General features: G+C 45.9%; 1 protein-coding gene and 1 long non-coding RNA gene across 3 annotated transcripts in view; one reads left to right on the forward strand and one right to left on the reverse strand.

The window, feature by feature from the left end:
* DPF3 (double PHD fingers 3) overlaps positions 1 to 24,575 on the reverse strand; it is a 285,829-nt gene that overhangs the window by 190,893 nt on the left and 70,361 nt on the right. The window lies entirely within an intron of this gene.
* LOC107968206 (uncharacterized) lies at positions 1,491 to 23,686 on the forward strand. Its single transcript, XR_010150969.1, has 4 exons — positions 1,491 to 1,549; positions 3,416 to 3,536; positions 16,924 to 17,068; positions 22,735 to 23,686. It is a non-coding gene; the product is annotated as an uncharacterized LOC107968206 (long non-coding RNA).

The raw sequence follows: 24,575 nt of genomic DNA on the forward strand, positions 1-24,575 counted from the left end.
CACCATTTGATGTTACCAACAGACTCTAATAAGTCTGAGGAAGAACCCAGGGGCCCCATCCAAATACCTCTAGGCTGCTTGAACTCAAATGCTTTTGAAATAAGGATGGTTCACTGTGGCTGTCAGACGCCACACATCAAACCTGAAAGGAAATTCTAGCCAGGGAATGCTACAGATGGCAGCTCACCATGGTCCCCACCACTCCTTATTGTCTTTGTCAAGCCCATTTCCTCATTTACTTTACCTGCCTGGTCCCTTTAAATACATAAGTTTACCATCCCTTATTAGATGGATAAATGGATAAATGGATAGATGGATGGATGGATGGATGGACACATGGATGGATGCATGGATGCATGGATGGATGGATGGACACATGGATGCATGGATGCTTGGATGGATGGATGGATGCATGGATGCATGCATGGATGGATGGATGGATGGTTGCATGGATGGATGGATGCACAGATGGATGTATGGATGCATGGATGCATGCATGCATGGATGGATGGATGTGTGCATGAATGAATACATGCATGCACAAATGGATGCATGGATGGATGCATGAATGGACGGATGCATGGAGGAATGGATGGATGGATAGATGCATGGGTGGATGCATGGATGGGTGCATGGGTGGATACATGGGTGGATGCATGAGTGGATGCATGGGTGGATGCATGGGTGGATGCATAGATGGATAGGCAGACAAGCAAGCAGTTATGTAGTTGCAAGTTGAACCTACACACAAAAAGGCATGATACAACTAAAGAATTAAAACTGCAGCCCACTGCAGTCAGGGGGCCATCTGACAATATAAGAAAGGAGATAACTATAGGCTTACTTCTGTATGGTTTTGGGTGTCTGGAATAATGGGAGATGACTCTCTGGGTAGCACTCACCCTGTAGTCGTGCTCCTCCCTCTCAAGCCACAGTGGTTAACACCACCTTACCAATAGTGCAGTACAAAGAGAAGCCAGTCCTGGCATTCACAGGTAGCTGTGAAAAGCTGGCCCTAAAAGGCAGTCTCGCTCAATCCCCAGCATCTGCTTGGATCTGGGCAGGCAGCCACAGAAACAGAAGAAGCTACAGAGGATGCAGGCACTGGGTTTTGGTGTCTGGACATGGAAGAATTGCAGGCCAATATCCACAAATGTATCCGTGAGGCTCTGGTCTTGAAACAAGGATGTGAGGACCCCAGGACGGCTGGTGAGGGACACTAAGTGGCTCAAAGAACTGAGAAAAAAATAAAAACATAGCAGCAATAGAGACCAGAGTCCGAGCCAGGACAAGGCCTGTCCCTCAGCCACCTGGCTGAAGGCATCATCATGACCTCAAGGAGGTAACTGGTGAGTCATACAGAACCACACTGTGCACTCTTCACCATGGTTTATATGCTCACAGTTCAGGCAATTGCTTAGAAAAAAACTGCATATCGTTCACGCCCCTATGAATCACATTCCTCCTTTTGTTGTCTTTGTGAAGTCATCACAAAGTTCTGAGTGGAAGAATTCTTCCAGGGACTGCCAAGGAGTGACACTGTAGCCAGGTGGGTTCAGCTCTCACTTTGCTCAGGATATGGGTGTCCAGTGGGGACAGATCAGGAAAATAGCCCCATACTAAATGGTGCCTGGACAAGGCCCATACACACTTGGATATGCTGTCCTGAACACAAGGCACAAGACACAACACGGGAGGACCTTTCATCTCATGTCTCTTACAGCCAGGGACTGAAGGTGTAGGACAGTAGGAGAAAATAGAGTTTCACATACAACACCCCAAGGACATCAAAGAAGGGTAGCTGCCAAGAGGTGGGAAGAACTAGATTCTTAAGGACTTATCCTTGGGGATTGATACCACCTCTGCCAGGCATCCACCTTTGGGGTGACTCAGAGCCAAGAAAACAAAGGCATGGGATAAGCCATGGAAAACAAATTCCTGCTGAGTAGCAAAGAGAGTGGCACCAACAAGTGGCACCATGTGAGTGACAAGAGCAAGCAAATGCTCACACAGGGACAGCTGGGTGTGCAGGGCCATCACAGCTCCCCCTACCCCCACCACCTGAACACTGTGAGACAAATGGGACTCCTGGTTTCTGCCCTCAACATGCTTATATTTGAGAGAGGCCACAGGACCAGCGAGTGCAGAGTCATGGCGAACTGTACACAACCTGGAGTCAGGAGACCCATGTTCTCACCCTGCTCTGTTGCCTCGGGGGCCCTGAAGCCCATCGCTAAGTGTTTTGGGCTCCAGTTTGCTCATCTGTCAAGAGAGAACCCTTCACACAGCTCCTAAGTTCTGTGAGTCCCTGTCTCTCAGACTGGCTAATCTCCAAGGGCCTGCCAGGTCCCACATGCATGCTCTTGAGAGTCACATAGATATCAAAGCTCAAAATTAGCTCCTGGGAGTGGGAGCAAAGCTTCTGAGCCCCCAGCCCCTCTTGTGAGCACATACCTCAAGGCACATGCCCCCAACAGCCCAGAACTGACACATTTTTGATAGTTCCTGAGTACATGGATTTCCAGCCCTGGAAATGTTTGTTTTAACTTACCAGGAGAAAAGAATTTGGATTCTTTTTAAAATATATACAAAGGGAATACATTTGTATATTTTCAGATACAAAGTGGATGGGAAGCAAGGCTAAAGACTATTCTTTTCCCTTAGTTCATGTGAGTGCTATTCCTCACGGTGAATTCTCCAAAGACCATGAATGGCAGAGATCTTTGGTCTCCCTTCTAGCCTGTCTCGATGTGATAGCCTGGACATGGGCAGCCATCACGCCACCCTTCAGAACCTCAGCACTTCAATGACCACATCCTGCCATCATCACCCCCATGGAGGTCCAGGGCCCCTGTCCCACTGCCTACCTCTCCACCTGTGCCCACCTCTCCACCTACCCGCCCCTTGTCACATTGACAGATAAAATACAGGACTCCCAGTTAAATGCAAGTGTCAGATGGAGAACAAATAATATTTTAGTATAACATGTGCCTTCCTAGGCAGCACAACTGAAGCAGGCCCCTTCCAAGGATAGAAAAGTCCTCCTCTCTTCCTAAGTTTGTGTCCATAGAATCTCATCCAGTGGGCTTTCTGTCCCCTGGCTTCAAATGAAACCTGCCACTGCCTCTCTCTCAGGGTGAGGTGTGAAGACCGTGGCTTCCAAGGCCAACAGGCATGTAGGTAGTCATCCCATTCAGACGCCAATGGTTCTTAGTCAAAAAAGCTGCTTATAGCTGGAGTCAAAAACATGTCTAAGCGTGACTATCAGCCCCAATGCAGAAGAGTCTGGGGAGAGGGAGAAACAAGAAACAGATATTACCACAAAACACTCCAAGGGAAATCTCACTACACAAAAAGAGGTTGTTGCCTGGTGATGGCTGGCAATGGGCCATGAAAACCTAGTTCTGATTTTTAGATACAAGAGACAAGCCCAATGTGTCACCCAGCCTGGATCCCATAGAGGTCACATGGACAAAACAGTACTTCAAGATCTTTGACCTGCCTAGGTGGGCAACTGGAGTGGAAGCTCCACAAAGGTACGAACGCTGTCTTTTGTTTTCCTCATCTCTATGGACTAGTCCATCTAGTCCAGGACTAGCCTCAGAGTGAGCATCCGATGATCTTAGGAAGACTGAATGAATGAGTGAACACATGAATGAATGCCTACATTCTCCAATATGTCCCAGAAAGTGTCAAGAGCTTTGTAATGCAAAAGGCTCTGAACAACTCAAATAAGAAACACAAACATGTGCAGTGAAAGGGCTAGGCCTGGATGGCCTGTGAGGTCATTGGCAATGTGGTGAGCCCTTGAGCCTGTCATACACAGGCAAATAACTTCACTGAAAGAATTTTAAACACTACCTCCAACACCCTAGCTCAGCATCTATGGTTGAAGCCACCATGCCCAGTCATGGTGATAACCCCAGAAGGGAAGGGTGCAGAGACGCCAAGAAACAAGACTTGGAGAGGACAATGAGGACCAAATGACTGGGGAAATAAGGGATGAGTGGGTAGGAATCCAAAGAACAGAACAGGAAAAATAATTCAAGATCCAGCATTGCTTTCCAGGACACACACACTCACACACACGCAGACAAAGATTCCCCCCTTCCAGATCCACACTGCGTGCCTCCTGCCAGCCCCATCCCATCATCCTGTGACAGTGCTTCTTTGTGGAATAGAACAATAGGTACATTATGCCAACCTATAATTATCCTAGGAGAAGTGATGGCGAAGTCAAGGCATTATGTGAACACTGGAATACTGGATACCACCCCACCAGGAGCAAACAACAACAAAAACAACAACAATCCACAAAATCTCTAATGTTGATAAAGACTGAAAGCTGCCTAAGCCAGTGCCCTTTCACATTCATATGAGGGTGGGATTTTTTTCTTTTCACATGATTATTTAAGCACAAGGCCTTCTTTCATGGAATTGAGAGAGTATTGGGGGAAGGGGCTGAGAGGTTGGGTTTGTTTGTGTTTTTGTTTTTTTTTCCCAATAAGGAGGCAGAAAGTAGAAGAGGTCGTGAGCATGAGAAAGTGCCACTGCTAGGGTATGACACATAGAGCCCTCAAAGGTAGTTGAATCTGATTCTACTGAGTGAAATCATTTCATTAATAGAGATTCCTTCTCACTACTCCTGTGAAACTACTTTCCAGGGACGTTGGTATAAAATAGGCTGAGTCCTGGGAGGTGTCATGGAAGACAGAGACAAGAAATCAGAATATCTGAATTCTTATATCACAGCCACTAACTAGCTGTTTCCTTGATTTATTCAAGAGGTATGTGTTCCCTATCTGCCACATGCTAGGCATCAAGCTAGCAACAGAAGGAAAAAACAAAGCTGTAGTCACTTTCCTCTCAGAGCTTCAGCTTCCTACTGTGTAAAACGAGGGAGTCCCACAGCCCTGGACACACACACACACACAAACACACAGACACACACACACTTCTAAATACAAGGTGCAGCCCCCGCCTCCCACAGGACCTGCCTATACAGGCCATGACTGAAGAAGGGGGAAACCTGCAGCTTCGAAAACTGCACAGAAGGCTGGGCACAGTGGCTCACACCTGTAATCCCAGCACTTTGGGAGGGCGAGGTGGGCAGATCACCTGAGGTCGGGAGTTTGAGACCAGCCTGACCAACATGGAGAAACCCTGTCTCTACTAAAAATACAAAATTAGCCGGGCATGGTGGCAGGCAACTGTAATCCCAGCTACTCAGGAGGCTGAGGTAGGAGAATCACTTGAACCCAGGAGGCAGAGGTTGCGGTGATCTGAGATCACGCCATTGCACTCCAGCCTGGGCAACAAGAGTGAAACTCTATCTCCAAAAAAAAAAAAAAAAAACTGCATGGAAGCCCAAACCCCCAGGGCAAATGGAACAGTCACAGCATGCCATGCACGCACAGGGTCAGAGCAAGAGTATGGCCAGGCGCGGTGGCTCACACCTGTAATTCCAGCACTTTGGGAGGCCAAGGTGGGCAGATCACTTGAGGTCAGGAGTTCAAGACCAGCCTGGCCAACAAGGTGAAATCCCATCTCTACTAAAAATACAAAAATTAGTTGGACATTGTAATGGGCGCCTGTAATCTCAGCTACTTGGGAGGCCTGGGTATTAGAATCGCTTGAACCTGGGAGGCGGAGGTTGCAGTGAGTTGAGATTGTGCCACTGCACTCTACCCTGGGTGACAGAGCAAGACTCTGTCTCAAAAATAAATAAATAAAATAACAAAGGTGTGAAAAATAGGATGGGTGTTTCCTAGCACATCTCTAGTTTCTGAGGGCTCTCTCTAATGGGGACCCTCCTCTTGAACTGTGGTCCCATGGGTTCCACCTCTTCTGGGATCCAGTCAGGGCTCCTTCCTTCATGCTCAGGCACCTTCAGCCTTGAAACTCCTTGGCCTCCTTTCCCTTCACCTTCCTGGTGAAACATAACAGAGGGTCTTCGAGACAATTCCTTTAAATCATCAAAGGGCCTATCTAGCAATGTCTAACTCCATTCCTTAACGTTTACTGAAAAGCTCCTCAAATACATGATCCCCCCCTCTACCCGTTCCCCTCAGCTCTTAGCCATCCTTCCTCAGATGCTACTTTTTCATAGGGACTAATTTCTTCCTTCTTGCCAAATCCAGTGGCCACCCGTGGGTGGTCCTGCTGCTCAACCAACGTACGACAGTATTAGCCATGCGCTCCTTGAAACACTCAGAGCCTTGATTCTACTCATTCATTTAGTTCCTCCCCAAAAGTTCCCTGAGCCCCTGCTAGGCAGTGGGGATTTGGCAATAAGACCTGGTCCTTAGTCCTCTGCTCATCTCTCCACACTCCGCTCTTATGGCTCCAACTCTCACATCAGCAAAGGGCTTTCAAAGACTCAAAGCACCTCCACACTCATTACCTCTTGTAATAACAAAATTCAACTCTGCAAACTTTGCAAAACACTTTATATCGTAATCCTTTTTTCCCCACCCCCACTGGGCGAAAGAACCTATTCTTGCAACCAACACTATCCTGAAAATGTGGAAAACCTCTAATGGAAGTGCAACCAAGTGCTCCTGGAATTCGACATGCTTTTTTATGTCCTTCCCACCCCTAGTTCTCCCCTCCCTGCCCACTCTCCCTTCGCACTTTGCTTGCCTACCTTACAGCAGAGTTCATTTTGTCGGTCTCTTCTAAGTGGTGGGCTCCTGGAGGGCTTCCAATGGACTGATCTCTTTGTAGACTCCATATTACTCAGTGCTTAAATATTTGTTGAAATGCAGCAAGATCAGGGAGTAATTCAGCACCAATTGTTTACCTGATCCTGGAAACCTCATCTCTGCCCCCTCCATTCCCCAGGAGAGTCTGCCCATTTGCAAACTGTTCCTGGGTTTATTTCTAGCATGGCCCTGGAGAGGGCTGCCCTACCCCGCAGGGTCAGGGAGGTGAGTTTTCTCTGACCTTGGGCACTGCAGAGCCCACCACCAGTCCACCCTGAAACCTCAAAGCAGGCCCACAGGGTAAATATCTAGGGACCTTGAAGCAAACATTTCACCTATTCCGGACACAAACTAAATAAGCTTGTGTCGCTTAGTAATTCTGTAACGTCTTACTTATGCCCTTGGGCAAACTCCTTAAAATATTTGTTTCTGTTTTCCCATCAATAAAATGAGAATTGAAGCACCTATTTCTTAGGATTATTGTGAGGATTTGATGAATTAACACTAGGAAATGTGCCTAGCACTGTTTAATATGTGGCAGAGGCTCAATAAATACATTATTATTATTATTATTACTATTATTGACAGGTTAAAGGCCTGTGATGATACTGATTCCAGCATAACTCTGATACTGCCCCTTTGACTTGGCTAGTTTTGACAGAGGGCCCTTTGACAACACCTAAAAAACAAACCACTAAACTTTCAGTTTTTAAAAAAATACCAGGTAAGCTGGGTACAGTTGGCTCACGCCTGTAATCCCAGAACTTGGGGAGGCCAAGGCTAGAGGATGATAGGAGGATCTCTTGAGGCCAGTTGTTAACAACCAACTCTCCAGCGAACTAATCCATTCCTGCCAGAACAAATCCAGTCTTACAAGAGTATGAATATTAGAGCTACAAGGTACCGCCAAGAGATAGGGTTTTGCTTTGTTGACCAAGACCAGCCTGGTCAACATAGGAAGACCCCATCTCTACAACAAATTTAAAAATTAGCCAGGCTTGGTGGCACATACATAGTCCTAGCTACTCAGGAGGCTGAGGCAGGAAGATCACTTGAGCCCTGGAGTTGGAGGCTGCAGTGAGTTATGATCATGCCACTGCATTCCAGCCTGGGCGACAGAGCAAGAACCTGTCTCTAAAACAACAACAACAACAACAACAACAAGTAATGTGAGAAACAAATGCCCTCCCCCTCCCTCCCTGAGGGTCACCCCCAGCCTGACCTGATGGATGGGAAAAGATAAGCTCAGAGATGGGGTAAGGATAAGGTGGGAGTTAGGAATGGGGTAGAGGTCAGGGATGGACTGAGAACTAGGAAAGGGAAGGATCAAAGATGGACTGGAGGTCTGGAAGCAGGAAGAGAGAAATGGAGTAAGGGTCAGGGCTGGAGACCAGCAGAACCGAGGTGAAATTTAGGACCATCTGATGGATGGTCACATTAATAACTTTAATTTTTCACCACCAGCTCCCACTACAGCATCCAAACATCCTGCTCTGAAGGAGTGGGAGCAGGGACAGGGAAGAAGAGGAAACCTTAACTGAGTGAACATTTTAAAACAAGCAGGACATTTCGAACTCAAATAGTAAGAGTCACTTTGCTGTCCAAATCCCACCAGTCCTTGGTGTAATACTACAAGTGGGACTTACAAGCAGGACCCGCAAGAAGGTTCTAGTAACTAGCTCAGCTTGCAGGATGTAAAATGCCTGGCGAACTTTGCATTCCAAGGACAGGAGTCTTCCAAATTAAAATTTTAATAGTGTGTGAAAACAGTTCGCCATTTACTCTTAGGATGAGGTAGTGTTTAGAAAGTCAGCCTGGAAATCCAGGCCAACATTTTCAGGGATGCCTCCTATTCTGGGAGGAGAAAAACCAGCTTGTTGCTTCCCTCCAGTAGCACGAAGCAGCAGGGAACCGGAAAGAGAGAGGGGTCTGAACAGCTTCTTCTACCAGGAAACCAGCCAAAGGTCTCTGGGCATGTAAGGACATCTGTTTTCAGAAGCTATGGTTTGGATTTTGGCATTCTTAGGAGTCTAGGAGCAATCCTAATTTGGGTTCTAGCCCCAACCATACTACCTACCTGCTGTGCGAACCCAGGCAAGTGATTTTACCTCTCTGAGCCTCTGTTTGCTCATCTGGCCCTCTAGACAAGATTAACTTGGCAGTGCCTTGTAGCTCTAATATTCATACTCTCATAAGACTGGATTTGTTCTCACAGGAATGAATTAGTTCCCTGGAGAGTTGGTTGTTAAAACACCAGGGCCCCCTTGGGTTTCCCCATCTTCACACGTGTCTGCTTTACCTTTGACCTTCCCTGCCATGTTGTGATGCAGAAGGAAAGCCCTCGCCAGAGGACAGGGCCATGCCCTTGAACTTCTCAGCCTGCAGAACCACAAGCTAAATACATCTATTTTCTTTATAAATGATCCAGTTCCTGGTATTCCATTACAGCAACACAGACAGACACTCCCACATCATCATCACACAGGGCTTGGGCTGTCTGGCCCTGGCCACGGCCTGCCAACACCAGGCCTGGTCCCTCGATCATCTAGGACCTTGGGGAACATGGCACCGGTGAAGGGCATGGGGGTTACCAGAAACAGTGAGAAGTTGGCAGGTCAGCACGGCCACACAAGCCACCCTCTCCCAACTTATGTGCAGGCAATGATGGCCCCTCCTCCAACAACACTCCTGGGGCCACTACACCAGGGAGGAAAGAAGCGCATGGGGAGGCCTGGTCACACCTGCCCTTCCTTTCAGAACCCTGCATGTGGCTGATGGCAGGTCCTCGGCAGCCTGGTGGAAGAGAAAGGGAAGGTGGCACTGGGCTCCACAGGCAGTGATTCTCAGCCCTGCTTATCAATGGGAGCTGGTTCCTGGGTCCCACCCCAATCTCTTATGATTCCGTAGATCAGGAAGAGACCCAGGAACCCAACTTTTCACTTAGCTCTCCAGGGAATACCAATGCAAACGGCCACTGACCACCCCTTGAGCACCCTGTGGATGAGAGGGTGGAACTAGAGGTTCTAGAAGCAAGTGCTTGAGTCCCCTCCCTAGCTGAATGACTCTGGGCAGTTTACATCTCCTTTCAAACCCTCAACTGCCCATCTGAGAAATGGGGATATAAAAGTGTCTGCTTCTTGGGGTTATTTAGAGAAATACATGAGAAAAAGGATGGAAAGCACTTAGCACTGTGCCTGTACATGTTGAGAATCTATAAGAGAAGATCCCCTCTTACTATTCAGGGGTGACTTGTATAAATGCCTTCTTCCATAGCAATCCCTTACTAAACTGGAGCATTTCATAGGGAAGATGCAAATAAGGGCAATGAAGCCTCAGATACAGAGGGCAGCGGAGTGCTGAGACACCTCCGTGCCCTCCCACAACATCCCAGTGCTGTGGTCCAGCAACATACCCGCCCCATCCCTCCAACTCAGAACATGCTCGTTGATGTGCCTGAACCCAGGCTAAATGGGAGCACACCTATAGTGGGGGTTCCCCTGTCAGAGATATGCACTGCAAGGGCCTGCGGTCCAGGACACAGTGGAAGGAAGAGAGGGGAGGAGAATGTGAATCACATTCATGCCAGGGTGTGTTCTAATACGTCAGCAAATGTGTACCGAGCTTCCGGGCTGCAGAGGAAGGTGGGCGTGTGTGGGGTTAGTGACTTGAAGGGAAAGAGGGGCATGAAAAAGAAGGGGGTGAAGGGTTAGAACTGGTGCAGCAGCTGGGTCTCACACACAAATGGCATGACTCTACTTCACAGGAGCTACTCAGAAAGGGAAAAGAAAAACTAACTCTAAGAAACAAAGATCTGCCTCCAAATCCAAGAATGGCAGTAGAAAATAGGGTCCCCCACCCAGCAAGCACCCACATCACGTTTCATCAGAGGAACTCTCTATTCTCAGCCAGGCCTGGCACACTGCCTTGACCTTCCCGATCCTGGAGCTGGGCCCTGGGCTCAGAAGACCCCAGACTGTCATTGCTGGAAACAGAATCATTGCAGATATAGTTAGTCAAGATGAAGTCACACTGGAATAGAGTGAGCCCTAATCTTACAGGACTAGTGAGTTAGTCCATTTGTATTACTATAAAGGAATGCCTAAGACTTGGTAATTTGTAAAGAAAAGAGGTATATTTCACAGTTCTGCAGGCTGTACAGGAACCATGGTGCCGGCATCTGCTGCTGGTGAGGCTTCAGGAAGCTACAATCATGGCGGAAGGTGAAAAGGAGAGCAGGCGTGTCACATGGTGAGAGCAAGACCAAGGCAGCAAGGGTGGGAAGTCCCAGACTTTCAAACAACCAGATCTTGTGTGAACTAACTGGGTGAGAACTCACTCATCACCAAGGGGATGGTGCTAAGCCATTCGTGAGAGATCCACCCTCATGATCTAATAATCTCCCACCAGGCCTCACCTCCAACATTGGGAATCACATTTCAGCATGAGCTTTGCAGGGGACAAACATTCAAATCATATCAATTAGTGTCCTTATAAAAAAGGGAAGTTTGCCCCATGAAGGAAGAGATTGGGGTGATGTGCCTACAAAGCAAGGAATGCCAAAGGTAAGACTGCCAGCCAAGCCCCAGAAGCCAGCAGAGAGGCCTGGAACAGATTCTTCCTCACAGCCCTCAGAAGGAACCAACCTTGCCAACACCTTGATCTTGGACTTTTAGCCTCCAGACTATGACAAAATAAATTTCTGTTGTTACCCAGTCTGTGGCACTTACAGCCACCCTAACAAACTAATACACCCAGAACCTTACTATCCTTCACCACACCGATCACCAATGAGGCAAGTCAGAAATTTCCAAAAAGTCTCCACATTTATTTTTCTACCCAATAAACCAGACATGATAGAGGAATTCAAATATAAACAAGACATAGGCCCTGCCTTCCAGAGCTCCTAGGCATACAAATGTTAGTCACTTTATACTTTGCAAAACACTTTCACATATATTGTCTCTTGTAGATCCCCCCATCTCATATTGAGATGGGAAGGGCAAGCTGTAGGTTATTCCCATTCTGCAGATGAGAACACTGAGTTTTGGAGAGTTGGTGGCTTGCTCCAGGGCACCCAGCCCTGGAGCGGCAGAGAGGGAGCTGCAGTAAAGTCTTGAGTCCAAGACAACATTGGTGTGGCTGTTTTCTTTCAGCCTGTCTTGCTGCCTCTCCTGCCGTCTTGGAACCTCTTGCCTCCTTCAAACAGAAGCCCCTGCACTGAGGTCTCTTGTATCTAAGATCTGCTCCAAGTGAGCTCCAGGAGGCAAGGAGGGAGGCCAGCCATGTTAAAGACCAAGTTAAAGACCAAAGTGGCTGCAGCACCATGAGATACCAGTGCAGTCCCCCCTTCTCTCATAGTCCCTTACCCTGAGGCTGCTCCCACCAGCCCCCCTTACCTTTTTCCCATCCCCACCCCAGGCCCCCAGCCTCTCCCATCCCACAGGCAGGGCAGGTTCCTGGTAACAGCATTGCCCAGTGTTGTCAAAATAGCGAGGAGCTGGAAAGAATTCCAGAATGAAATCTATGTGCCTCTGCAGCCTCCCAACTGACTGCCACTGTGGCAGCTAAACCCGCTAATGTGCTAAGCATTTTCTGGCAGGGCCAGGAGGCAGGGTTGGTATTTTGGGAGCTGGGAGGGGCTTGGAGGCAACATCCTCGGCAAGTCTGGGAAGGAGGTGGAGGCAGGGAGGCAAAGGGAACCGACCCAGAACACTTCCCATGATGTCACCAAGAGCCACCTGAGCTGCACCTCAGGATTCCTGAAACACTGCTGGCGGAGCGGAGAGTACGCTGGGCCCGGTGGGCAGGGCTCGGCAGGGCATGGAGGCTTCGCAGCTAGGCCTGGGGGGAGAGGGCGCTCTAGTATGCCACTTGTCATGTACACTTTTTCTGCTGACACAGAGCAGTGTGCAATGCGTCCGGGAGGCTGGGCAGCCCAGGGCTGGCCCAAGCTCTGTTTGCCTGAGTTGACAGTGGCAGGGCCCATGGTGACCAAACAAAAGACGGGAAGCCAAACGCCCAGAGGCTGGCGGGTGAGGCTCCCTGAGAGGGCTCTGAGGATACAGGCACTGGCGAAGAAGGGCCAGGGGCTCATAGGGATAGGAATGGGGTTGGGGGCAATGGGAACTTGCAGGCAGGGTCCCCTCTGGTTTCCCAGACACACCGCATCGCCTCTGGGCATCAGCCTCTCCACACTGTCCTTGCTTTTCGGGGGCTCCTTCGAAAATGCTTCAAACCATGACACCAGGAAGGGGAGCAAACCACCAAATCTGAGATCCAAACAAGGTCCCAGCATTCCTTTGTCCCTGATGGGCTCGGCTCCAAATTCTGGGAGAAACCAGAGGGTTTTGAGAGAGTCAGGAGAGGGGTTCAGGGGACAAAACATAGGGCTGGTGAAGAATTCCTTCCGGGAGCCATCTGGTAGCAGGGAGTACCGTGGGTGGCAAGGCCGTGCTGCTCAGGTGAGGGGACATGGTGTCATTCTGGGAACAGATGAGCCAGTAAAACCCTGACAGGATTCAATCTGGAGGAAAAAAATCCCAGCTGATAGGAACTGCTGAGCACTTGCAGCTTTTAAAGCCCCTCTAGCAAAAGGATCTGCAAAAGCTTTGCAAACCCTGACCACGCAGCCAGTCAACCACTTCCCAGCCCACAGCAACGAGAGAGTTTTTGCTACATCAGAACAAACCCACTCACAAATATCTCATCCTGGCCTCCCCCCCGGCACCCATTCCTTTTGGGTCTGTGTGCCTGCCTTCCTCAGAAATGACATTTTGTCAGAGCAGTGAGAGACAGTGTTGCAGGGGCCAAAGGCAGCCAGGGGGCTGGACTGCAACTAGGCTCCCCTGCTCACTAGTGGCTGACCCCAGGCAGGGCACTTAACCTTTATGAATCTCATTTTTTAATCTGCAAAAATGCAAATAATGAAGCTGCTCTTACAGAGTTGGTGAGAGGACTAAATGAGATGCTGGATGCTGGGGCTCGAGCACAGAGATGAGGGGCTCCATGAGGGCTGGTCCCCCTCCTTCCCACCTTCCTCTCCAGGGCCCTCCGGCACCATAATCAGTGTGGGAAGGACGCAGAACAATGGGAGTTTAATTCAGAGGTTGGCGAGGCAAAGGCATACTTTAATAGAATTCTCTCTCGCCCAGTACATGGTTTCTTGTCCACCCCACCCACCTTTCCCCATCTCTACCGGCTGATAGTCTCTCAGCTAGTAGACCTTTTTTTGTTTAGCAGGGCCACTTTTTTTAAAAACTCCAGACGGGTACCCTCCATGTTTCAGTCGACGTGGCCCTGGATCACTCAACTGACTGTCATTTGAATGTTGCCCCCAGAGTGAGGCAATGGTGCAGCCCTCCTAAAGCCCTTCCTGAGTGTCCTTCCTTCATGAAGATGATTCTGAGGCTTCCCAGGCCTTCACCCTTCTTTGAAAGCCCATAGCAGTTCATATGCACTTCTCTTCTATGCTCACCAAACTCTGCCTTCATCATACTTGGGGGATGTGTGTGACAGCGAGAGAGAGAGTCCAGCAGGGATTAGATCTGACTTTTATATTCTCTACAGTGCCTGGCACAATGCTAACACATTTGATGAGGCCAGAATTACCCTGATACCAAAACCAGTTAAAGACATTACCAAAAAGAACTTTTTCAATATTTTAATTCTTACCTCATACCCTAGATAAAAATTAACTTGAGCCGGGTGTGGTTGCTGACACCTGTAATCCCAGCACTTTGGGAGGCTGAAGCAGATGGATCTCTTGAGACCAGGAGTTTGAGACCAGCCTGGCCAACAAGGTGAAACCCCGTCTCTACTAAAAATATAAAAATTAGCTGGGCATGATGGCAGGCGCCTGTAAGCCCAGCTACTTGGGAGGCTGAGGAGAATTGCTTAACCGGGAAGGCAGATGTTGCAGTGAGCCGAGATCGCGCCACTGCACTCCAGCCTAGGCGACAGAGTGAGACTCCGTCTCCAAAAAAAAAAAAAATTAACTCGACATGGATCATAGAGCTAAATGGAAGACTAAAACTTTCAAACTTCAGAAAGAAAACTTGGAAGAAACTTTTTTTAACCTTGGGTTAAGCAAAAATTTTCTTAAATAGGACATAAAATGCATGAGTCGTAAAGGAAAAAAATTGATACATTTGACTTCACCAACATTTTAAACGTCTACTCTTTGAAAGGCACTAATATGAAAATGAAAACACAAGCTACAGACTGAGAGAAAATATTTGCAAAACATATATCTGATAAAGGATGTTTAGTCAGAATATATAAAGAACTCCTAAAACTCAATAAGAAGAAGACAAATGACTCCATTTTTTTTAAGGTCAAAGAACTGAACAGACATTTCACAAAAGAAAAGATACAGATGGCCAAAAAGCACATTAAAAAAAACAGGTTCAACATTATTAGTTAGCAGGGAAATGCAATTAAAATCACAATGAGATACCGTTAAACATCTATTATAATGGCTAAAATTTAAAAGGCTGACAATGCCAAGCTCTGGCAAGGATATAGAATAACTACGACTCTTACACACTGCGTGTGGGAATGCTAACTGGTACAGCCACTTTGGAAAGCAGTTTGGCAATTTCTTTTAAAGTTAAATATACAATTATATTTTCATTTCTCCCAGAGATTTGCCCAAAAGAAATAAAAACATATGTCTACACAAAGACCTATAAATAGGAATATTCATAGCAGCTTTCTGCATAATGGCCAAAACTTGGGAACACCCAAGTGCTCATCAGTTGGTAAATGAATAAGCAAGTTGCCATGCAGCCACACAGTGGAACGCACCCATACATGCAGTAACATGGCTAAGTCTTAAACGCATGGTATCAGTTCCTATTGCTACTCTAACAAATTACTACAAACTCAGTAGCTTAAAACAACACAGATTTACTGTCTTACAGTTCTGGAGGTCAGAACGTCCAAAATCAGTCTCACTGGGCCAGCATCAAGGTCAGTTTCCTTATCTTTTTCAGCTCCTAGAAGCCACCTGCATTCCTTGACCCATGGCCCCTTCCTCCAAAGCCAGTTGTGTTGCATCTTCTATCTAACTGCTTAAGGGAACAGGACTTTATCAAGGCACAGAGCCAGAGCAAGTATGGGAAACATATAAGTAGTTCCATATTTCCAGGGTGTGTAATGTAACATTTCAAAGATAAGGAAACTGAGATTCAGAGAGATCCAGTATCTTACCCAAGGTCCAGGACACAGTGAAAATCATGTTCAACCCTAAGGCCTCTGAATCCAAATCCAGAGTCCATGTGAGCCCTCAGACTTCCCTGCCTTGACCGTGGATAGTCATCTCCACCTTGTCTCAGAGCCCTGCACTCCCACCCCAGTACACTGCTCCAGCAGCTAAGCCTGTGGAGCCAGGCAGAACCCTGGGCCTCCCCACCTCCCCACCCTGGGACCAACAGATTCCCAGCTCCAGCAGGATAACATCATAACCTTAATAAGATTGACATTTGCATCCTGTTTTATATTCATCAGCATTCTTACACTTACGTTATGTTATCTGGCCTTCTCCATCGTATGAGTCTAATGGTGCAGATATTCTCCACCCCATATTCTCCAACCCTCAGAAAGCTGAGGTACTTTCTTATACAGCAAATGGGTAGAAGCCAAGATCAGAACCTTACCCCCACCCCACCCCTTGATACCAGAAGAGCCTACTGACTCAGAACAAAACTCAGGCAAACCCCCCACCTAGCTGAGCTTCCCCTCCCTCATCTGCAGGATGGAAAACAGGGTAATACCTGCCCTGCCTATCCTGATACATCAGGCATAAATGGAAAAAAAAAAAAAAAAGGAAGTAGTATGTAAAAGCACTTTGGAAATGTTAAAATGCTATGCAAATTATAAGGAACTGTTCTGATTATACTCTCAAGAAATGTCACAAATTTTCTCCAAAAGTGAATAATTGTCATTACTTTTCAACTTCATCCCCTTGAAAAGCCAGTTTCTCCTCCTGTCATCTTTTATTTCTGGTTAAAGCAGAGATGTTCTACCCAACATTCCAACTGGAATCTCAAGATCAATCTTTAATTCCTCCTTCCAGCTTCACCCTTTCTGAAATCAAGAACAGGCAATTCTCTACTCCACCCACCATCTCATCCTCAGTTTCTCTTGCCATCTGCCCCCCTTTGAAGCTAGAAATCACCAGCAACCATTTTCATTCCTCATTCCTCTGGTCTCTCCTCAGTCAGAGCCAACCTACATGATGCAAAAGCACCACTCCAATCACCTCTCTCAGAGGCTCACAGCCCCGGGGGGACAGCGTCCAGGGGTCCTCCACGGGCTGCCCCAGTGAAGCTCTCCAGCTTGTCTCCCATGACTCACCAACCCAGGTAAGCCTAAATGGCCCTGTTTCCCAAAACTCAACTCTCTTCCCACTTTTATGTCCCCACTATATCTGGAACTCCCTTTCCCACTATTTAATTAGCTATGGGGGTAGGAAGAATCAAACTAGACCCCCAGCTCTTACATCAACCTAAATATATTCCAAGTGAATCAAAGAATTGTGGTTAATGGCTGGGCACGGTGGCTCACACCTGTAATCCCAGCACTTTAAGAGGCCAAGGCAGGTGGATCACCTGAGGTCAGAAGTTCGAGACCAGCCTGGCTGGGTAACATGGAAAAACCCCGTCTCAACTAAAAAAAATAATAATAATACAAAAATTAGCCAGGCATGGTGGCGCAAGCCGGTAGTCCCAGCTACTTAGGAGGCCAAGGCAGGAGAATTGCTTGAACCCACCCAGCAGATGGAGGTTTCAGTGAGCCAAGATTGCACCATTGCACTCCAGCCTGGGCAACAGAGCAAGACACCACCTCAAAACAAAAACCACACACACACAAAGAATTGAGGTTAAAAAAAATCCAGATTATATAGATGAATATCTATCTGATAGCTGAATGGGGTTGGAATTTCTAGGCTACATAGCAATGGAGTAAATCAGAGGAGAATAAAATGAATAATAGTTAACATTTACCTATTTTCACTTCTTTTAACTGGATATCCATATTTTAAAAGTAAACATACCCTTTACTTCATGTTGTACACAAAAAATAACAAAATGGATCATAGAATGAAAGAAATGCTAAAATTAGAAAAATTCCAGAAGAAGGCCAAGCATGGTGGCCTGTAATCCCAGCACTTTGGGAGGCCGAGGTGGGCAGATCACTTGAGGTCACGGGTTTGAAACCAGCCTGGCCAACATGGTGAAACCCCTATTAAAAATACAAAAATTAGCTGGGCATGGTGGTACACACATGTAATCCCAGCTATTCAAATGGCTGAGGCACAAGAATCCCTTGAACCCAGGAGTCAGAAGTTGCAGTGAGCAGAGATCGAGCCACTGCACTCCAGCTTGGGCTAACAGAGCGAGACTCTGCCTCAAATAAAAAAACAAACTTCCAGAAGAAAACATGGGGAAAATCTTCATAACCTTGGTGTAGGCAAAGATTCTTAGGACACAGAAAATAAGAATCACAAAAGGGAAAAAATAACTTGGACTTCAAAATTAAAAATTTCTGCTCTTCAAAAGACATTGTTATGCTGGGTGTGGTGGCTCATACCTGTAATCCCAGCACACTGGGAGACCAAGACGGGAGGATCATTTGAGACCAGGAATTCCAGACCAGCCTGGGAAACACAGAAAGACCCTATCTCTACAAAGAAGTTTATTAACCAGGTGTGGTGGCTCATGCCTGCCGTCCCAGCTACATCGCAGGCTGAGGTGAGAGGATTGCTTGAGCCCACGAGTTCGAGGTTACAGTAAGCTTTGATCATGCCATTGCACTCCAGTGTGGGCAACAAAGACCTTGTCTCCAAAAAGATAAAAATTTAAAAATTAAAAAGACATTGTTTAAGATAGAAGATATGGCTGTACAACAATGGGAGTATAATTCACACCACTAAATACTCAACATGATTCAAATGGCATCTTTTATGTTACATATATTTTACTACAATTTTTTTAAAAGATGTTGTTAAGAGGATGAATAGACAAGCCACAGATTGGGAGAAATGATTCATAGTACATATATGTAATATAGTATATAGATACATGTATACACAGTACATATATAGCACATACATGTACATACATACATATATGACAAAGGATCTATATCCAGAATATATAAAGAACTCTAGCAATTTAGTAATAAGGCAAACAACACAACAAAAGATTTGAACAGACCCCACACAAAAGAAGATAGCCAATAAGCACGTGAAAATATGCTCAGCATCGTCAGTCATTAGGGAAATGCACACTAAAACTACAGCAAGCTACCGTTCACACCCATTAAAATGGCTAAAATTCAAAAGACTGGTAATGTCACCTGCTGGTGAGAATATATAGCAACCAAAAGCACAGCCAACTGCTGATGGGAATATGCAATGGTGCAACCACTTTAGAAAATAGTATGGTAGCTGCTTATTCTAAAAACATGCATTTACCATATGACTGAGAAGTTTCACTACTAAGTATTTATCCAAAAGAAATGGGGGGAAAAGGTATGTCAAAAAAGAGACATACACAGATGCTCGTGGCAACTTTATTCATAATAGCCAAAAACTGGAAACAACCCAAATGTCCATCAACTGGTGAATGATTACAATATTTTGGAAAATTCATATGATGAAAAACTCAGCCAAAAAAAAGATGTTACTGCATTGGTATCAGGACTGAAAAAAATAAAAATAAAAATTAGCTGCTAATGCACACAACAATGCGGATAAGACTTTTTTTTTTAAAGGCCAAGTGAAATAAGCTAGATTCAAAAGAGTAGATAGTGGTCAGGCATGGTGGCTCACATCTATAATCCCAGCACTTTGGAAGACCGGGGGCGAGTGGATTGCTTGAGCCCAGGAGTTCAAGACCAGCCTGGGCAACATGGGAAAACCCCATCTCTACTAAAAATACAAAAATTTAGCCAGGTGTGGTGACATGTACCTGTGGTCCCAGCTACTAGGGAGACTGAGGTGGGAGGATCACTTGAGCCCAGGAGGCAAAGGTTGCAGTGAGCTGAGATTGCACCACTACACTCCAACCTGGGCGACAAAGTGAGAACTTGTCTTATTAAAAAACAAAAGGTAGATAGTGTATGATTGTGTTTACATGAACTCTTAGAATCAGCAAAATTAATCTGCAGTTACAGAGAGGGGGTGAGTACAAAGAGGCACTAAGGAACTTTTGGGGATAATAATAATATTCTGTTGTGGTTACATGGGTATACACATTTGTTAAAATTCATAGAACTATATACTTTGAATGAGTACATTTTATTGAATGTAAATTATACCATAGTTTTAAAAGAACTTTTTAAAAGTCAAGATGCAAACTGGGGAAAATATTTGCCACATGTATGACAAATTAATATTCTTAATATACAAAATGTCATGCAAATTGATATAAAAAGCATTAAGACCTCAACAGGCAAATGGCCAAAAGACACAGAAAAGCCACAAAAAAGGAAATAAGAATATCTAATAAACAGGTTAAAATTAAAGCAATGAAATGCTGTATTTCACAAACCAAATGAGCAAATTTCACCTATCAAATGAGTTTTTTTGTTTTTGTTTTTTGCTTTGATGATAATTTTTGTTTTGTTTTTACTTTAATGATAATACCAGTATTGTAGGACAAGATGAGCACTCTTCTGGTAAAAATATAAATTGATACATTTCTAGAACACAATTTGGAATACTATTATATAAGCTTTAGCAGGAACATTAAAGTTAAGACCCAAAACCTTAATAATTTTCAGATTATTTGACCCACTTCTAGAAACCTGTGCTAAGGAATAAACAAAGATGAACGATCAAAATTAGAGATTTACAGGCAAGAGTTTTCAGCCAGGCACTGTGGTTCACACCTATAATCCCAGCACTTTGGGAGGTCAAGCTGGGAGGATCGCTTGAGGTCAGGAGTTCGAGACCAGCCTGGGCAACATGATGAAACTCCATCTCTATAAAAAATTGTAATAATTAGGCCAGGCACAGTGGCTCACTCCTGTAATTCCAGCACTTTGGGAGGCTGAGGCAGGCAGATCACTTGAGACCAGGAGTTCAAGACCAGCCTGGACAACATGATGAAACCCTATCTCTACCAAAAATACAAAAATTAGCCAAGTGTGGTGGTACATATGTTTGTAATCCCAGCTGCTTGGGAGGCTGAGGCATGAAAATCGCTTGAACCTGGGAGGCAGAGGTTGCAGTGAGCTGTGATCACGCCACTGTACTCCAGCCTGGGCAACAGAGTGAAACTCTATCTCAAAAAAAAAAAAAAAAAAAAATTAGCGGGCGTGGTGGCATGCACACTACTTGGGAAGCTGAGGTGGGAGGCAGAGCCTGGGAGGCAGAGTCTGCAGTGAGCTGAGGTCACACTACTGCACTCCAGCTTGGGCGACAGAGTGGGACTGTGTCTCAAAACAAGAAAAAACAAGTCTGGCCATGGCGGCTCAGTCCTATAATCCCAGCACTTAACAAGGTAGAGGCAGGAGGATAGCTTAAGCCCAGGAGTCCAAGACCTGCCTGGGCAACATAGCAAGACCCCATTCTCCACCAATAAAAGGGACAAAAAAGAATTTTTATTACTGACCTTGTTTCTAGCAAGAAACAATCTAGGATAAGCCACTAGGTTGAGTAAACGCTGGCATCAATATGATGAACTATCGAATATTGTCCATGGTACAAACTTAATAAATATTTCTCAAATATACTCAACATATACACTATATAAGAACCTTAGAAAGGAGTGAGATGTGTAGATGACTTACACTTATGGGTAGAGAAACACATAAACAAATTGTTTCATTGCAGCAAATATTGGAAATCATCTAAATGTTCATCAAGAGAGGTGAAATTAGGCCGAGTGTACTTGCTCATGCCTGTAATCCCAGAGCTTTGGGAGACCAAGGCAGGAGGACTGCTTGAGGCCAGGAGTTCAAGACTAGACTGAGTAACATGGCGAGAGCTCATCTCCACTAATTTTTTTTTTTTTTAATTAGCCAGGCACTGTCGTGTGTACCTGTAGTCCTAGCTACTCAGAAGGCTAAAGTCAGAGGATCACTTGAGCCCAGGAGTTCAAGGCTGCAGTAAGCTATGACACGCCACTGCACTCCAGCCTGGGTGACAGAGTGAGATCTTGTATTGAAAAAAAGAGGTGAAATTAAATAAATCATGGTATGTCCACACAATGAAATGCTATGCATCTCTTAAAAACAGGCCAGATCTAATCTATGTCCTAGGCTGGGCGCAGTGGCTTGTAATCCCAGCACTTTGGGAGGCCAAGGTGGGTGGATCACCTGAGATCAGGAGTTCAAGATCAGCCTGGCCAACATGGTGAAACCCCATCTCTACTAAAAAATACAAAAAAATTAGCCGGGCGTGGTAGCACATGCCTGTAATCCCAGCTACTCGGGAGGCTGAGGTGGGAGGATCACTTGAACCTGGAAGCCAGTGGAGGTTGTGGTGAGCCAAGATTGCTCCACTGCATTCCAGCCTGGGCAACAAGAGTGAAACTCCATCTCAAAAAAATAAAATAAAATAATCTATGTCTTAGATTGTTAAAAAATTTTTAAAGGTGCAGAACAGGGCACTTGGAATGCTACTATTTGAAGGGAGAAAAAAAATAAAAGGACAGATAAATATTTATGTTTATATAACATCAGCAGAAAGATACAGAAGAAAAAACAAAACAGGTAAGTCTATACTGAAAGACTAGGGTCTGAGGATGTGAAAACAGGGGTGACAGAGACTTAGATTTACTTTTTGCTCTCAATTACTTTCCGTAGTGTTTAAATTTTTTACCATATACAGGTTTTTCTTTTTCAAAAAACACCACCAAAAACAAAAACACAGATTTTTTTTTAGAAGGAAGGGGAGTGTTATGGATTGAGTTTCTTAGAAGGAAGGAGAGTATTATGAGTTCAGTTTTTTAGAAGGAAAGAGAGTGTTATACGTTGAATTATATCCCCTTTATATGTTGAAGTCCTAACCCCCCTACAGGTTGAACATCCCAAATTCACAAATCTGAAATGCAAAATCCTCCAAAATCCAAAACTTTCTGAGCATCAACATGACTCATGAAGATCTCACCGAATTTCCCAGAAGCCCTCGCTCCCATCGGACTAGAATCTTCTTTTGAGAGGCCTTTCCTTTTCTCATCCCTATTGCAACCAGTACAAAAAGCAAAACAGAAAGACACTAAAGCAAAACCAAAGTTTTAGTCACAAAAGCCAAATGGGTTGGCGAGGGAAGGCGGTGGTTACAGGGAAGGTTTTAAGCTCACCAGGCCCTGTAGCTGAGGTTTCAAAATGGCAGCTAACTGGACACCATCTGTTCTAAATCTGCTTACCCAAACCTCCCTCCAGTTCTCCAAGGGATGTCCCTAATTACTAGCACAGCCAGCTGCCAACATGGAATCTGGGTCTCCCTTCTTTCAAATATTAGAGATGTGAGACCAGAAAGATTACTTCCCAATACCAGAGAAAAGGCTAAGAGGGAGGAACAAGGAGGAGAAGGAGACCTTCACTGCAGCATGCAAGGACATGGCGGACGCTTCCCATCCCATATCTCAGCTATTATGCATTCCCAACTGGCTTGGCCAACATCCAGAGAGACTCCAGGCTGGTGAGTCTGTGAATGTGAAGCAGAGATAAGCAAGGCGGCGAGGGGGAGCTCGCCCACTGTTATATATGGGCTGCAGCACTGCGTGGCGCGGAGTCAGGGGAATCTTCCATTTCCAAGACATTTCTGCACTCGATCCTGCTCCCCAAGACTAAGAATTCTTTCTTGGCTTCCTCCCACTCCCTGGAATGTAACTAAGCAGTTACCTTGAGAACAAGGAAAAATTGGGGGCTAGGGAGGTGTATGAGTGTTTTAATGTGTTAAAAATCACATTTACCCTGGATACTTGTTTGCAATAAAACAGAGAGTAGGAAACTCCATTCTTACCTTCATCTATGGGACAGGCACCCAGTGGCAATCATTGTGAGAAATAGGGAGAGGCTGATCTATGCTTAGGGAGCTCAGAAAATGCTATGCTTCCTTCCAGCTGTAGGGAAGCTGAGCCACTGGGGAAGAGTGGATGTATTTGGACAAACAGGAATGGATGGAAGGCTTTCTAGGAGAGGGGACCACATGAGCAAAGCCTGAAGAAGGGGTGGTTCTTATCTAGCAATGACGAAGTGTGAGGAGAGGCAAAGAAATATCTTCTAGAAGCTGAGGGATCAGGCACTGGAAGCTTATCTACCTTCTCCAACTCCAGGGTACCACCAAGGAGAGCAAAATCCAGAAACAAGGGGCACCTGCAAAGTGGTGGAGGAAAGAGGAGGAAAGGAATGTCTGCCTCGAGCCCAGCCCCAGGGTCAGATGCCGGGAAAAATTCCTGGGATTATTTGGTGCTGTATGAGATGGATCTGGAGCCACCCTGGCTCCAAGAGGGATGTGGGTTTGGACTGGGGCTGCCAGGACTGGTCTGGGGCAAGCTAAGGACACTTTCACGTGTCCACACTTTTGTACTTGCTGTTCACCAGTATCTCCTTTCCCCCCTTCTCCTCCCTGTTCATGGAAATCCTTAAAAATCATCTCTTCTGGGAAGTTCTCCTGATGCTCTCATTCAGAATTAACCCACCACTCTTTATGCCGCTTCAACAAGTTGCTTGTATCTCTTTTTCCATTTACGTTTTCTTCTTTTTTTGTTTGTTTGTTTGTTTGTTTGTTTGTTTGTTTGTTTTGAGACAGAGTCTCACTCTATCGCCCAGGCTGGAGTGCAATAGCGCCATCTTGGCTCACTGCAACCTCTGCCTCCCAGGTTCAGTTCAAGCCCTGCTCCTCCTCAGTCTCCC

The sequence above is a fragment of the Pan troglodytes genome, chromosome 15, assembly GCF_028858775.2.
Source record: "Pan troglodytes isolate AG18354 chromosome 15, NHGRI_mPanTro3-v2.0_pri, whole genome shotgun sequence".
In the NCBI taxonomy this organism is placed as follows: Eukaryota; Metazoa; Chordata; class Mammalia; order Primates; family Hominidae; genus Pan; species Pan troglodytes.